At 44.5% G+C, this 14697-nt stretch overlaps 1 protein-coding gene across 4 annotated transcripts in view; it reads right to left on the bottom strand.

Moving 5' to 3' along the window:
• TPRG1 (tumor protein p63 regulated 1) overlaps positions 1-14697 on the bottom strand; it is a 219632-nt gene that overhangs the window by 152173 nt on the left and 52762 nt on the right. Inside the window, exon 1 of one of the 4 annotated variants that reach the window (XM_086674983.1) lies at positions 12743-13013. The exons of the other annotated variants lie outside the window; for them this stretch is intronic. The gene's annotated coding sequence lies outside the window, so the exon portion shown is untranslated. Of the gene's footprint in view, positions 1-12742; positions 13014-14697 lie in introns of those variants that run through there. 4 annotated transcript variants of the gene reach the window in all.

The raw sequence follows: 14697 nt of genomic DNA, 5'->3' as shown, positions 1-14697 counted from the left end.
GCAGGTAGATGTGCATAAGAACAAAAAGAAAGATTTGCTATTTTTAAGCTACGAGGGAGGGGAGGAGCAGGCACTCTGTCAGGCCCCTAATATATTTGTATCATTTGATGCTCATGATATCCCTTCTTTGATGGCTGAAGAAACTGAGGAAGAAGAAGAGTGAATACACTGCCCATGTTTCGACAGGTTGTCTGACTCTACAGCCCATGCTGTTTTCCCAGAGCACACTGCTTCTTAGAGAGAGAGAGAGAGAGAGAGAGAGAGAGAGAGAGAGAGAGAGAAGCTATGACTATCTTCTCTAACTCTAGCCCCCAGGATGATCTTACACCAGATTACTTCAGTTTACATGTAATAAGATGCAATAACAACGAAAGCCAATACCTCCTAAATGTCTATCATGTATCAATTAGTAGGTTCTTTCAACACATTGTCTCAAACTCTACAGGCATCCCAAGAAGTGGATATTATAAAACTCATTACAAGGAAGGAAATGAAGTTCATCAATATGTCCAAAGTCAAGCCACATCACAAAGCCAAAAATCCAACCAAGATCTTTATAAAGCACCCTTTCAATTTCATCTTGGCCTCTTCTCCATAGATTCTAGCCATAAGTAGTATATTAAGAGGAGTCTTAAAAAAAAAAAAAAAAAAGGAAACAAACAAACAAAAACAAAAAATACCACCATGGAAAAAGTTGCTATCTTGAATATGAAGAGCATAATAAGAATTTTCCATTTGGTGATTGAGATCTTTATCCCTCAGAGAGAAACATACATAGAAACAGGTCTAGCAGGTGAAGAGGGTGGGGCAACACCTGCCTCTCCTCACTTCCTCTGAGCTTTTATCTTTCCCTAGAGTTCTTTTATTTTGATTCCTGTTGCCACCACCAAGCTAAGTCCCCATCTCTCAGGGCTGGGGAGGGGGAGAAGATAACAGAGGTACTTTCCTTTTTTTTTTCTTCTCACCTTAAGGTAAACATAATCTTCATTCTTGTATTCCTTAGCACAACAGAGACAGGCTGACATATTCAATGTGAAATTTACCAAACACTAAGAAAAGCCCAAATGGAAACAAAGAAAATAACAACAGCACAAACTAGATGACTGATTCCAAGACCTGTAATTAGAGAAGGGGGTTACTGAGCACCACATTCTATCACATTCCCCTAGCCAAAGATTATCTTACACAATTTACCAGAACCTTGTATGGGGTCTTTCCCTCTTGACTCCATGTGGGATTGTTCTCCTGCCACGAAGAAGAAATCACCCAATCAAATCCCCAGAGTCAACTCTCAGACTACTTTGGGTTCTTCCACTCAATTCTGCTTTCCTTTCATAGAATTCAGCTCATAGATCATCTGCCAAAAGGTACTAACTGACATCCATGAGTCTTAATGAGCACTTCAGCACATCCCAGCTCAGGCTAACAATTTTGACCACTTCCTCATCAGCATTCAGTTGACCCCTGCACCCGCCCACCCACCCACCCATCCATCCACCATAGAGGCATTCCTTTGGAATTTGAATTTTAGAATTTATTATGACATTAAACACAGGCAGTCTCTGAGAGAGCCACCCCCATACTCCTTTACAATGCTTGCCAAGACTGATGACAGCAGCTCTTTGCAGCTCGTGAACCTCACAGAGAAACACTCCATCAAAGCATCACCTACCACAACAGAGTTTACCTCAGGGCTGTGACTTTGCATCTGCAGCACCTGAGAAAAACAGACGTCCTATTTCTCCTTTCACATCCCACATTGTACCCCTAAGACCAAGAACAACATTAGAAGATCGTTAAGTCATACCAGCCACTGAATTACATCATTCTTGCTGGAGGCCCATGGCTGACTTCAGGTTGTCGGTAATCACACCAAGAATATATAAATAACAACAACGACATGAACAAACACTGCTCGCCTTAGAGTCCTGAAAGTGCTCTCTACTTTATGAGAGTTTCCCATCTCTCATCTCTGTTGGGCCTCCCAGCAGTTCTAAGAAATCACCAGGATAGGGGGTATAGCTCCACCTTTCCCTCTTCCCAACCTACTCCCCCAGGATCATCTTTTCACTTTCTCCTCTGTGTTACCTTGACACACTATGCTTCTTGTTTATGCTTCTCTACATTTGTCTGCCATATTCCCTCCACCCGAAACACCACCTCCACCTCTTCCTGGACCTGATGGGATACACCATCCTCCTGAGACTCACTCCCTGGGAATCCTTTGGTAATTCTCGGAGTTGGGTCTGTCCCCTTATCTCTTCATTTAAAAGGCTGGAAAGAAATTTTATTACCTTTTTTTTTTAAAGTACATTGCTCAGATTAACTACCATTTTGAATTTTTTAAAAGAGTATACTATGAGTTAGCATCAAAATGAAAAGCTGTGAGCACAGAATGGCACAGACCCAGGGCGGTAGGGTGTGAATGTGGTGTGAGAGGAGCACATTTTTATCATTATAGGAATAACTGCCAGCTCCTCAGAAGAAACTCCTGGAGACAATAAACTTTATTATCTTAACAGCTTTTACAGTCATTCTTTTTCAGAAGAAAATTGCCTTTGTCTAGGGCAAAAAAAAAAAAAAAAAAAAAAGAGAGGGAGAGAGAGAGAGAAGGAAAAAAAAATACCTTGATGAATTCTTGGGTAGAAAATGTGCTTTTGAAGACAGCTACAGCTACAGAGAAGAGGGCAAATATCTACGGGGAAAATGAGAGTAATTTGGTTTTATTCCTCAGAAGAGGGAGTGTAAAAGGAAGACACCAGAGCTGTGAAGCGGAGGAAAAAGACAGAACCACTGTGATGGAAACCAAGTGAACAAAACAGAATGAGTCCCGTGAAACCCCGTGTCATGGGAACGCTGACAGGGCTCTTCCCATCTGAAGGTAGTAAAAAACCCTGGATCCACACAACCTCTCAGAGCCTCAGTTCCTCCAGCGGAACAAAGAGAATAATAATGAAACCTAGCTCACGGGGCTGTTTTGGAAAGTGAGTAATAAGAGATGGGTGTGAGAACATTTTGAAAACCATAACGATGGTGACTATTTCCTCTACAAGATGGTTTGAGGGACACTCCAGTGTCGACAGTGAATGACTACAATGTTGATATTCAGTATCTTTTTGATTATAAATGGTTGGGCCTGCGTTTTTGTTTTGTAAATGTGGCCCCGGGAACCAAAAGCGTGATGTAGCATTCACAAAGTCTCACAGTAAAAAGGTGATGTCCCTTTAATCCATTTGCTTATTTATTCAAGATTTATTAGTCTCTATAACATGTATTGCACAATACAGGGCAACCATAATTCAGTCCTTATTGCTATTAGAGAGGTCGGGTTTCCTCCAGCCAGAAAGGAAAGAGGATGACAGATCTTATGAGAACTCCTGTCGCAGACCCCGCATGTTCCAACCCAGCGACCTTACCCAAGGAGGACAATGGGGAATGCGTTCACAAAGCAAAGCTGCCCATCCTCCTGGGATGCAGCAGTATGCCCGATGTTTTGTTGTGTGTTGTATTTTCATGGAAACTTCCTCCCAAAGGGTGAAGGATGCCTGCCACACTCCCTTAACAGACTACTCACTTCCTTCTTTGCTTTTTCTGTTCTTCCTTGTCTTTTGCCAAAAGCATCATCAGACAAACCAGAACAGAAGGTGGCCGGAACCTGGCCTGTGTGGCCACCTCGCAAAGCTCCAAGCCAGAAGGAGAGTGCCCCTCACTGAGTTCCTGGCATTTGATGTTCAGTCTGGAAAGGAAGCATGGCCATCTGCCTTGGACTCTATCAAATGGAGGCTGTGCTCACTGCTAAGTCCCATGGCCATGTGGATTGTGGACCAGTTGGAATAGAAACAAGCTCTCCAATGCAGCATGAGTAATGACAGCTCTAGGGTCAGAACAAAACCCAATAGGAAGGCAGGGAAGAGAAGATGAGAGAAGTAGGTCAGTGCCTGCTCTTCAGGACCCCAAACAGAATGGCGGGTGCTGAGACCCTGGCTGGGCAACCACTCATTCAAGCTTCTCTCCAAGGCACGCAACTGAGACAAAGGAGAAGCAGAGAACCAGGGTCAAGGAGGTTCGTGGAAAACAATGGCTCCCACACCTGTTGTTTACAGATGAGGAAACTGAGGCTCAGAAAGAGGGAGTGACAGCAGCTGAGTAGCAGAGCCAGAGTCAGTATTGGGCATCCCATCTCCCTGGCCGATAGCTCCTCTCCTACACTGACATGACTCGCATCACTGGCTGAGGAGAGCCAAGTGGGGTGAGGGCAGAAATGCGGTGGTTGTTAAGTGACTGTCTCCACGATGCTCAGTGTAAGGAATCTGTCCCACAGCCCGAGAACCCCATCAGCAGGCCATCAACAGGCCTCCAGATAATACAGTTTACGTCAAAACAACTTTTATTTCCTGACTGCTTTCTCAGCTGTGCCTTAAAATAAAATGTATGTGTCTAATCTCATCCGGCTCTGTGCTGCCTCTGCCATCAGAGAAGCGGGCGGGAGTGCTGCCGGAGAAGCTGCAGAGAGTGGGGGACTCTGTGGGGTACACCAGAAGAAGAGCGGTGGTGGTGCAGACACCCCCCGCCCCCACCAGCTGAGCTGGGTGTGCATCCTGTGCGCATCTTCCTGGCTCGGCCTCTTGGCACCACAAGAGCAGAAAGGGCCCAGCCACGTGGACCTTCAGTGCCACCCAAGGCAGGTCTTCCCCATCACCCTAAGGGACACCTCATCCTTCCAGTTGTTCCACCATAAACTCTGAGAGTTATCCCCGTTCTCTTTCCTGTAGACTTGGCATCCAGTCTATGGGTAAACATCATTGGCTCTAACCCCCATAATATAGCCTGTGTTTGCTTCCTATTGCTGCTGTTAATGATCGGCCACAAATGGAGTGGATTATGTGCCACAGTTGTCTGTTTTTTGTCTTATATTTCTGAAGGTCAGAAGTCTGCTAGGCTGCATTCCTTCTGGAAGCTCCAGGAGAAAACCTTTTCCTTGACTTTTCCAGCTTCCAGAAGCCAGCTACAATCCTTGGTTCCTGGCCCCTTACCCCATCTGACGTCAAAGCCAGCAGCATCTTCTCTGTTTCTTCCATCACTACATTATCTTCTTTCTAACACTACTGTGTCCCTCATAAGGACCCCTGTGGTCATGCTGGGCTCGTGTGAATAACCCAAAATAATCTCCCCATCTCAAGATCTTTAATTTAACTACATCTGCAGGGCACCTGGGTGGCTCAGTCAGTTAAGTGTCCAACTTCAGCTCAGGTCGTGATCTCACAGTTCGTGGGTTCGAACCCCATGTCAGGCTCTGTGCTGATAGCTCAGAACCTGGAGCCTGCTTCAGATTCTGAGTCTCCCTCTCTCTCTGTTCCTCCTCTACCTATGCTCTGCCTCTCAAAAATAAACAAATATTAAAAAATTAAAAAAAAAGAATTATTAATCACATCTGCAAAGTCCCAGTTGCTCGAAGATTCCAGGTATCAGGACTGAACACGTTTGGGGACATTTTTTCGTCCTACCACATAGCTAAATTGTGATTATTTTCCCAGGACCTCCATAGCTACTCCCCTAATCCCAGCCTCCATCATCACTCACTTGGGTTGCTGAACAACCTCCTGACCAGTGTCCCTGCTTCTGCCATCCCTCTACTGGCACCACCCACCCCCACCCCTGGTCTTCCAGACACAGCAGTCAGAGTGGTTTATTAGGAATGTAAGTCAGATCATGGCTGTCCTCTGCTCAAGATGTCTTATGGCCTCCAAGACCCCCATGATCCAGCCCCAGCACCTGCAGCCCTTACCTCCTCCAGTTCCCTTTCTCTCACTCTGTCCCTACCAAACTGGGCTCTAGATGGGTCCTCAGACATGCCAGGTGCACTTAAGCCTGAGAGCATTTGGCACATGCTGTTCCCCCTTCTTGAGACACCCTTCTCCAGAGGCTCACATGGCTCATTCCCTCATCTCCTTTAGGTCCTTGATTAAATATCACTGCCTTAGCAAGACCTATCTTGTCTGCCCACTTTATTTATTTATTTTTTTTTTTTTAATTTTTTTTTCAACGTTTTTTTTTTTTATTTATTTTTGGGACAGAGAGAGACAGAGCATGAACGGGGGAGGGGCAGAGACAGAGGGAGACACAGAATCGGAAACAGGCTCCAGGCTCTGAGCCATCAGCCCAGAGCCTGACGCGGGGCTCGAACTCACGGACCGCGAGATCGTGACCTGGCTGAAGTCGGACGCTTAACCGACTGCGCCACCCAGGCGCCCCTTGTCTGCCCACTTTAAAATGACAACATATCTTGGGGTGCCTGGGTGGCTCAGTCCGTTAAGCAAGTGACTTCGGCTCAGGTCATGATCTCATGGTTTTGTGGGTTCAAGCCCTGCGTCGGGCTCTGTGCTGACAGCCTAGAGCCTGGAGCCTGCTTTGGATGCTGTGTCTCCCTTTCTCTCTGCCCCTCCCCTGCTCATTCCCTTTGTCTCTCAAAAATAAATTTTAAAAAAGTTAAAAAAATTTTGAAATGACAACATCACCATAATACAGCCACCTTCCCTGATTTATTTTTCTTTCTAGTATTTACCTCCATCTGACATACTACTACACGTGGGGTTTTTTTTAATTTTTTTTTTTTTTTAATTTTTTTTTTCAACGTTTATTTATTTTTGGGACAGAGAGAGACAGAGCATGAACGGGGGAGGGGCAGAGACAGAGGGAGACACAGAATCGGAAACAGGCTCCAGGCTCTGAGCCATCACCCCAGAGCCTGACGCGGGGCTCGAACTCACGGACCGCGAGATCGTGACCTGGCTGAAGTCGGACGCTTAACCGACTGCGCCACCCAGGCGCCCGGGTTTTTTTTTTTTAATTTTTTAATATTTTTCTTTATTTTTGAGAGAAAGACACAGAGTGAGTGGTGGAGGGGCAGAGAGAAAGAGGGAAACACAGAATCTGAAGTAGGCTCCAGGCCCTGAGCTGTCAGCACAGAGCCCGACACGGGGCTCGAACTCATGAACTGTGACATCATGACCTAAGCCGAAGTCAGACGCTGAACTGACCAAGCCACCCAGGCGCCCCTATACTACTTATTTAATACTACGTGTTTATACAAATGTTTAACTGGTTATTTTTCTGCCTCGCCTCTCTCCCCACCACAGAAATGTACACTGTGTGAAGGCAGGTAGTTTTACTTTTTCTGCTCACAGCCTCAGCATTTGTCACATGGCACATAGTAGGTGCTCAACAACTATTTGATGAATCAATGAAGCAATGAATCAGTGAATGAAGTTATTTCTCTGAGACTGCTTCTATAACCATAAAATGAGAGTAACAATATCTACTTTTCATGCTTTTCTGGACATCCCTCAAGTCTTCCTGTGCAAAATCCAAAATTTTTCCTATTTTTGAAGAATGACCCAAGATGTGAGCTATTGATAAGCTTGCTTTCCTCTTATCCAAGAAAACATTTTCCTCACCTTCCCTGCTCTTACAGGCAGAAAGATAATGGGCATGTGGTCTAGATTTAGCCAACAGTTTTCTCTGTTTTATTTCTCTTCTGTAGGGTAACCTAAGATATGCCTGTTACCACTTTCATAAGACAGCTGTGCAAATACTATTGGCCCTTTGATAACACAGGTTTGAACTACACAGGTCCACATATAAGTGGATTTTTTTTAATAAATGCAGTACAATACTGTAAATACCGTAAATGTATTTTCTCTTCCTCATGATTTTCTTCTATGTAGTTTCCTTTATTGTAAGAATATAGTATGTTCTACATGTACAAAATATATGTTAATCAACTGCTTCTGTTTTCGGTAAGACTTCTGGTCAACAGTAGGCTATTAGAAGTTCAGTATTTGGGGAGTCAAAAGTTATACGTGGATTTTCAACTGTATAGGAGTCAGCATCCTTAACCCTTACATTGATCAAGGGTTAACTATAATAGAGACTAGCAATCCTACTCCTTCTTAGATTTTTCCTTCACCAAAAAAAAAACCAAAAAAACAAAAAAACAAAAACAAAACAAAACAAAAAAAACATTTCCAGTGGAACAGACATGATCATTTTACTAACACACATCACTTTTGTAAAGGAACCTGCCCATGTACAGTCTTCACTGGATGATGGGCTTTCTTCCAGCTTAGGAGTAGTCACGTTCATGGGCTAGAACCTGCTTCTTGCTGAAGCTGATTGGACCAGGAAGTGACCATGGCCCAAGGGTTGTCAAAATATAGGCTAATCAGCAACTACAGCATAACTTGAAGGAAAACTGTACCCAACTAGGGACTATGGTAATTAACCACAGCAATCGGAATATGCTTCTTCAGATTTTACAATATGGAGTAAATGGTACAGCCTGGTAGAAGGAAGAAAAAAGATTCTAAGGGAAGCAGAAACTGACAGAGTAGCTGAGATGCACTGAAGTTGAAGTACAGAATAAAGCTCATGGTCTTTGGCTTCCACAGTCCCTAGAGCAGATCCAGGTAGACATGTTGGATCCAGACCACCTTCCCATTCTAGGTGCTGTGAGGCCTGATGGTTAAGTCAGAGGCCTGTTTGCATAGGAGTATGTCCTTAAAATAAACCCTCTATTGCCTGATTTAACTTGAGTTTCCCTTTCTCACACCTAAGTTTGCTTAACACCCTCCATAACAAGGTACCAAGTAATATCCCATTCCAAAGCCCTCTGCAATGCCATGGTTTTAGCTTTATTTAGGATCAGATTTGTCTCTGCAGGATACACCTCCAGAGTGCTTAGATTTGTAGTGGAAGACATCAGCTCTTTTCCCAACTCAGATCCACTCTTTCTGTATTAGTGAGTTCCTAATAATAGTGTGCTGTAAAATTGCAAAGCCCGTTTGCTTTTCTGAATGCCTGTGCTTATTCAACCCCAAGGACAAGTAGTACTAAGGGACTCACTTTGGAGATATGCTTGCCATTTTAATTGTTTGTGCAGATCTTTCCACAGATATCTTTAGAAGAGAATGGAAGCCAACACTGGACTTACATTAATTGAAAATTACTTGGCAATTTCAGTCAAAAGATTAGGGCTTTTTTGGCACCAGAGACAAAACCAAAGAAATCCCAGGCAGTGTCAGAGACGAGAGGTCTTGGGGAGCCAATTCCCTTATCTCACAGATGGGAAAACCGAGGCCCTGAGATGAGTGGCTTGCTCAGGGTCACATATGCAGGAACTGGGAATGTCAGGGCTACAGAACAGATATAATAACATCCAGCCTGGACCCTCTCCAGTAACATCCTTTCATCCATGCCCTCAGGGAGATAAGGAGCTGACTGAACAACCCAGGCACTAACTACATGGGTAGCAATGCATTCTGTTTACCATTTTGTTGATTTTTTATTAAAAATGACTCCAAGAAAAAATGTGACCACCTCACTGAGGCCCCAAATATCTTCAGATCCAGATGGGTCCTGATAAATATATTGAAAATCCATTGAAAAATAGTTACTGACTATGTGCTATAAGCCAGGTCCCAAGCCAAGCACAGAAGGTTTCCTCTTTTAAGGAGTTCAAGCTTTAATGCAGGAAGACAAGTGTAGAAACCAACAGTTACGACTGAAAGAGGTAAGTGAACAGAAGGTAGCCATACAAAGTCTACAAAGCACAAAGACACTCCTGCCTTTCTGCTCTTTATTAAAAGTCAGTAGGCTAAGCTACATTTCCATTTTCTCTAATAAAACATAGAATAGCCCCAACCCATTCATTGTAAAGTGTGATATTCATTCAGCTAATGGTTATTGAACTTGGCACTGGGACCATAAAAGGACACTGGTCAGTGTGCCCTCAGGAAAATAACAATTAACCTAAGTAATGCAGGCAAGAATCAATGCTAAAGTAGTTGTTCAACCGTGTGGAAATGCTGTGTACATAATCAAGTACTGGGAAAGTCTCTGAGTGAAAGTTAACATCTTTTTTGTGAAGGCCTCTAAGAAAAGGTGGGGGCTTGAGTTGGAAAGATGTGGCGGATGTCAGCTGCCAGATGGCAAGAAGGAGGCAGTTCCGGACTCAGGACTGAAACAGAGAAGTTAGTGTGGGAAAGTGAGAGCAAATTGACCCCGTCACACAGAGAGAGTAGGCAAGGCGTGAGGGAAGACAGGGGGCATGAGAAGGAGTTAGAGGAAATGCTGTTGGGGGGTGGGGGGTGGAATTTGCGTTTTATATCAGAAAGCGTGGATCTGAAAGGGCAGGCAGATAACCACATTGACAGAACAAAGCACACTTGGCCATCCAGCCACTCCTGACCGGGTCTTGGATGAAAATCTCTCTCCCTGTGGCAGATTCCATCTAGAGGCTGCACATCTTCACAGAACAGGAAGACTGCAGATCTTGATCATTCAGACACTCCTAAGAAGGCTATTTAATGCTTTCCCAGAGTGCCCTTCTTGGAATGAAAGCAGCAAATTGCATGCTGTTGTGTTAGTTAGCGTTAAAGGATTCCTTCTCAACACTCCATCACAGGTGATCTGTGGGTTGAAGATGGCAGGTATGCCGTAGACACTGAATGTGAATTAATACTGTAAGGAGCAGACAAGTGATGCTTACTAGGCAATACGGAGATGGTTGGTCTCAATCCACCCTCCCTATATTTGACCTCCAGCAATATAAAGTTGGGGGCCAGGGACCGGGTGACCTGGGGATACGCACTGTGTGTTCAGGAAAGTTAATTTAGCCATAAGATGGGGTTACCATAAAATGGGGTCTCCAGAACTGGAAGCAGTTCTACCAAAAGGGGTTAAAAAGATGTTAATTGAAAAAGATTACATCCTTATCTGATTCCAACATATGACATTTGGGAAAAGGCAAAACTATGGAGACCGTAAAAAAAGTCAGTTGTTGCTAGGGAGTGGAGGGAAGGGATGACGAGATGGAACTCAGAGGAGTTCTAGGGCAGTGAATATATTCTGTATGATACTTTACCGATGGATACCTGCCGTTATACACTTGCCCAAACCCACAGAATACACAACATGGAGAGTCAACCCTAATGTAAACTATGGAGGGTGGGTGATAATGATGTGCCAATGTAATTTCATCAAGTGTCACAAATGCATTCCTGTGGTAAGGGACGTGGATAATGGGAGAGGCTGTGCATGGGTGGGATCATGGGATGCATGCACTCCCTCTGTACCTTCCTCTCAATTTTGCTGTGAACAGAACTGCTCTAAAAAATAAAGCCTTGTCAAAAATAGAAAAATAAATAACATGAGTTTTAATCAATTAATTAATCAAAAGGAAATGAGAAGAACACCCATGTACATAGGAGGGACAGGATGTGGTTACCCCTAAAACCAGAGCAGGGATGGTCAGGTGAGGAAGGAATCCTGCACAGTGGTAGGTGTCAAAGCAGGTTCTGTCTAAAAGCACCCACATGCACATGGGGAGGGAGAATGGAAGGGAGACAATTCCTTGGGCACTGGAGGCTCACTTCTGCTTCCATCAGACTAGTTATGGCTTCACCTATTTCCCATAATGAGTTTCCACGGAAGAAGATTTTGAATAATGAGAAGGTTAAGAATGAATGAAAGCATGTGTACAGACACTTTACCATCAAAATCTGATCCCATCATTTCTCTGCGAACTAATCTTGAGTGAACTTGTTGCACTGGCCAGGCAGCCAATGCCCTTCAGGGGCTGGCTTCAACCTTCTTCCGGTTTTTGTCTACAGCTTCCTTCCCACGTTCCTTACTTACCGGCCAGACTAACTAACAATTTACACCTCGTTCTTGCCTGTGCCATTCCTGTGTTCCCGTTTCTGCTGGTAATGTTAACTATAAGGCATGCTTCAAGACTCAGCCCAAAGGAGTCTTCGAAACCCCCAGAGAGGGGTCTTCTGTTTTGGTAACGCTTGGTAACTTTGCCCTAAAATAGTGCTTGTTAAGTTATAATGACGTGGTGACATGTTAATTTCTGCCATCAGACTGGGAGCCCTTCAAGGGCAGCAACCATGTTTTGTTCATTGCTGCTTTGTTAACCAACTAGGGGAGTGCCTGGCCCTTTCAATGATTTGTGGACTGAACTTTCTCATTCAAGCTGCAGTGACCAGTAGTGCCCACCAGATGGCAGTGTGTGGACATTTTTCCCTTACCAATCAGAAGGGAGTGGAAGGGTTTATAGCAAGTTGACTTTCATTTCCGTCCTTGCAGACAGACAAATCTCTGCAGACATCGGGACTTTTGACTGGGCAGTAGAATTCACACTGCTGAATCGGACCCTCGGGCAACCATTGGATTCCCTAGATCTCGCTGCTTTCTGAAAACATTCCTCCTCCCTTAGGCTGAGAAAAGCTCATACTATTTTGTATTCTAGGACAGAGAAACTTGGATTTGAGTTTAATCGTGAAAGGCGCAAAGTGACCATCTTTTCAGCGCTTAGAGAAAATGGCTACCACCACCCACTGATTGCTGCCATCCGTTGAGGTTCCTCAACCTGCTGCCCACACCCATCTGCCAGAACCAGACAGCAAGCCAAAGTCAGAACACGTTGGCTTATTTTGAAGGTTGGGTCTTCCTGGGTTCCTGCCCCCTTCTCACTTAAGAGCACGCCAGTCAGGCCAGGAGACTACAGGTGCCCTAAGCATAGAGCCCTGGCCTCCTTACCTGTGAACCCTGCATTCAACTGTGGAGCTCCTCATAAATAAAGGGTTCCCAAGTGGAAGATACCTCCAGTCCAAATGAAAAATGGACAAAAATCTCAAAGCACTTCCCAGACTAGAAAAGCCCAAAGATGAGAGGGCCTTACCTTTCTACTTCTTTCTCTGTCTCTCTGTTCACTTCAGTCAGGCAGCGCAGGTGCTCTCCCCTCTTGGTACTTTGTAATCTGCATCATCTCCACCACTGTCCACGAGGCTCTAATTTCTCCAACCTTGTCCTATTCCCATGGACTTCTTTCTCCACTGCTAGAGAAGTGGAAGAACCAGCAAGAAGATCCTAAAGACCTCTACTTCTTTTAACCAAACAAGGCAGTCTTAGTTCTAAGGGCATCCAACTCTGTTCCCCCCTCCCCACAAGGCAAAATGCTTTGTTCGATAAATAGGAGATTGGTTAAGCCACAGGCTCTGGAGTCAGCAGCAGACGTGGGTCAAATTCTGGTTCTGTCACATCCTAAATGGGGAAAGTGTTTACATACCTCAGAGGGATGTTGTGCCAATGAAATCATAAGGCATGTAAAGTGTTTAGCACAGCACTGGTGCATGGGGTACGAAATACATGTTAGCAATTACTATTAGCGTTAGCAGAAATTCCCTGCAGAAGGCACGGCTTCCCAGAAGTAATTCTCGGTATTATACTCAATGCAGCTTCAGAAACTTCTAAGAACCCAAACCTCTTCGTAAATCATGTCATGAGATCTGTGTTGCTTTCATTTACTTTATTCCCATTCAGTAGGGCTTACTGGGTATATAAGCCGTGGCAAGCTCAGAGGAGGTTGATACACGGTCTGTCTTCTCAAGGAGCTCACAATGCCCTCAGTAGACCCACTCACCAGCAAGTACCGTGCAGTGGGATTGGTGCTCTCACATGGGATGTATAAGATACAACAGGGAGAGGGAGCCCGAGCCCCAATACTCCTTATAAGGCATTGTAGACCTTTTGTGATCTAACACTTGCCTTCCTGGCAATGCCTATTCCCAAAATATTCGCCTTTCAAGAATGCGTTATGATGTCCCACCTCTAACCTTGGCACTGACAATTCTCTCTAAATGGAATACCTTCCTGCCTGGTAAAACTCCTACCAATCCTCCAAGTCTCTGCCTAAAGGTTGTTTCCTGTGAGGAGTCTTCTCGTCTCTGTGAAGGAGACATAGGGACTTCTTCTCCCATTGGCTGTGATCTCACTGAAGGTGCAAGCCACATACTTGTACTTTGTCCCTTAACACTTGACTCAGTGCCCAACTCAAAAGGGATATTTAGTAAAGCTGACGCACTAATGAAAGATGCCCCGACACTCACCCCATGGGAACAGTGTTGCCTGTGGCTGAGTCACTAACAAGGAAAGCCAGCTGATCTGATAGGTTACCTGTCCCCACGTCACACAGACCCATATAGGAAAGCTCCACTGCCACAGAAAGTATCCTAATGTCATCCAAAGTGTCTTTCCTTTTAACTCACACCACTTTCTTCCTAGTTTTTCTCTTTAGAACAATGCCAAATAATTGCGTCCACATTCTCTTCAACGCGGCAGCCCTTCACGTATATGAAGACATCAGACAGATAGAATATCCAGAGAAGATCCTCCTTGGTGTTTATTCCCCTCGAACACATACGGTTAATCAAACCATCATTAACATACATTTCTAAAGCCCCTAACACATGCCGAGTACTGCTTAGAAGCTTCGTGTGTCATAAATTTAATCCTGCTACCTCGGCCATTACCCACACACACATACCTTAAGTTTTGACTTGCTTCATCATGTTGGTTTCAGCCCTGTGTTCTAGAAGTTCTAGATCATTTTAGAGTTCAGTCCTGTATTACTATTATTAATAGTGCATTAATCGAAATATGTGCCAAGCATAATACTGGGCCTCTTTTTAAATTCTCATATTGAACTGAAAAGGAAAACAACCATATTGCTTCTTTAACAGGTTTGAGGCTGAACAGTCAGAGAGATCAAGCCCTGTTCCTTATCACCTTCCTAATAGGTGTCAGAGGCAAGAGCCCAGGTCAGCTCAGCCTCCCTGCAAGGCCAGCTTCCTTTCC

The sequence above is a fragment of the Puma concolor genome, chromosome C2 (assembly GCF_028749965.1).
Source record: "Puma concolor isolate L17-30 chromosome C2, mPumCon1.1.hap2, whole genome shotgun sequence".
Lineage (NCBI taxonomy): Eukaryota > Metazoa > Chordata > Mammalia > Carnivora > Felidae > Puma > Puma concolor.
Note: the sequence above shows the minus strand (reverse complement) of the source record. Positions and strands in the feature narration are given on the sequence as shown.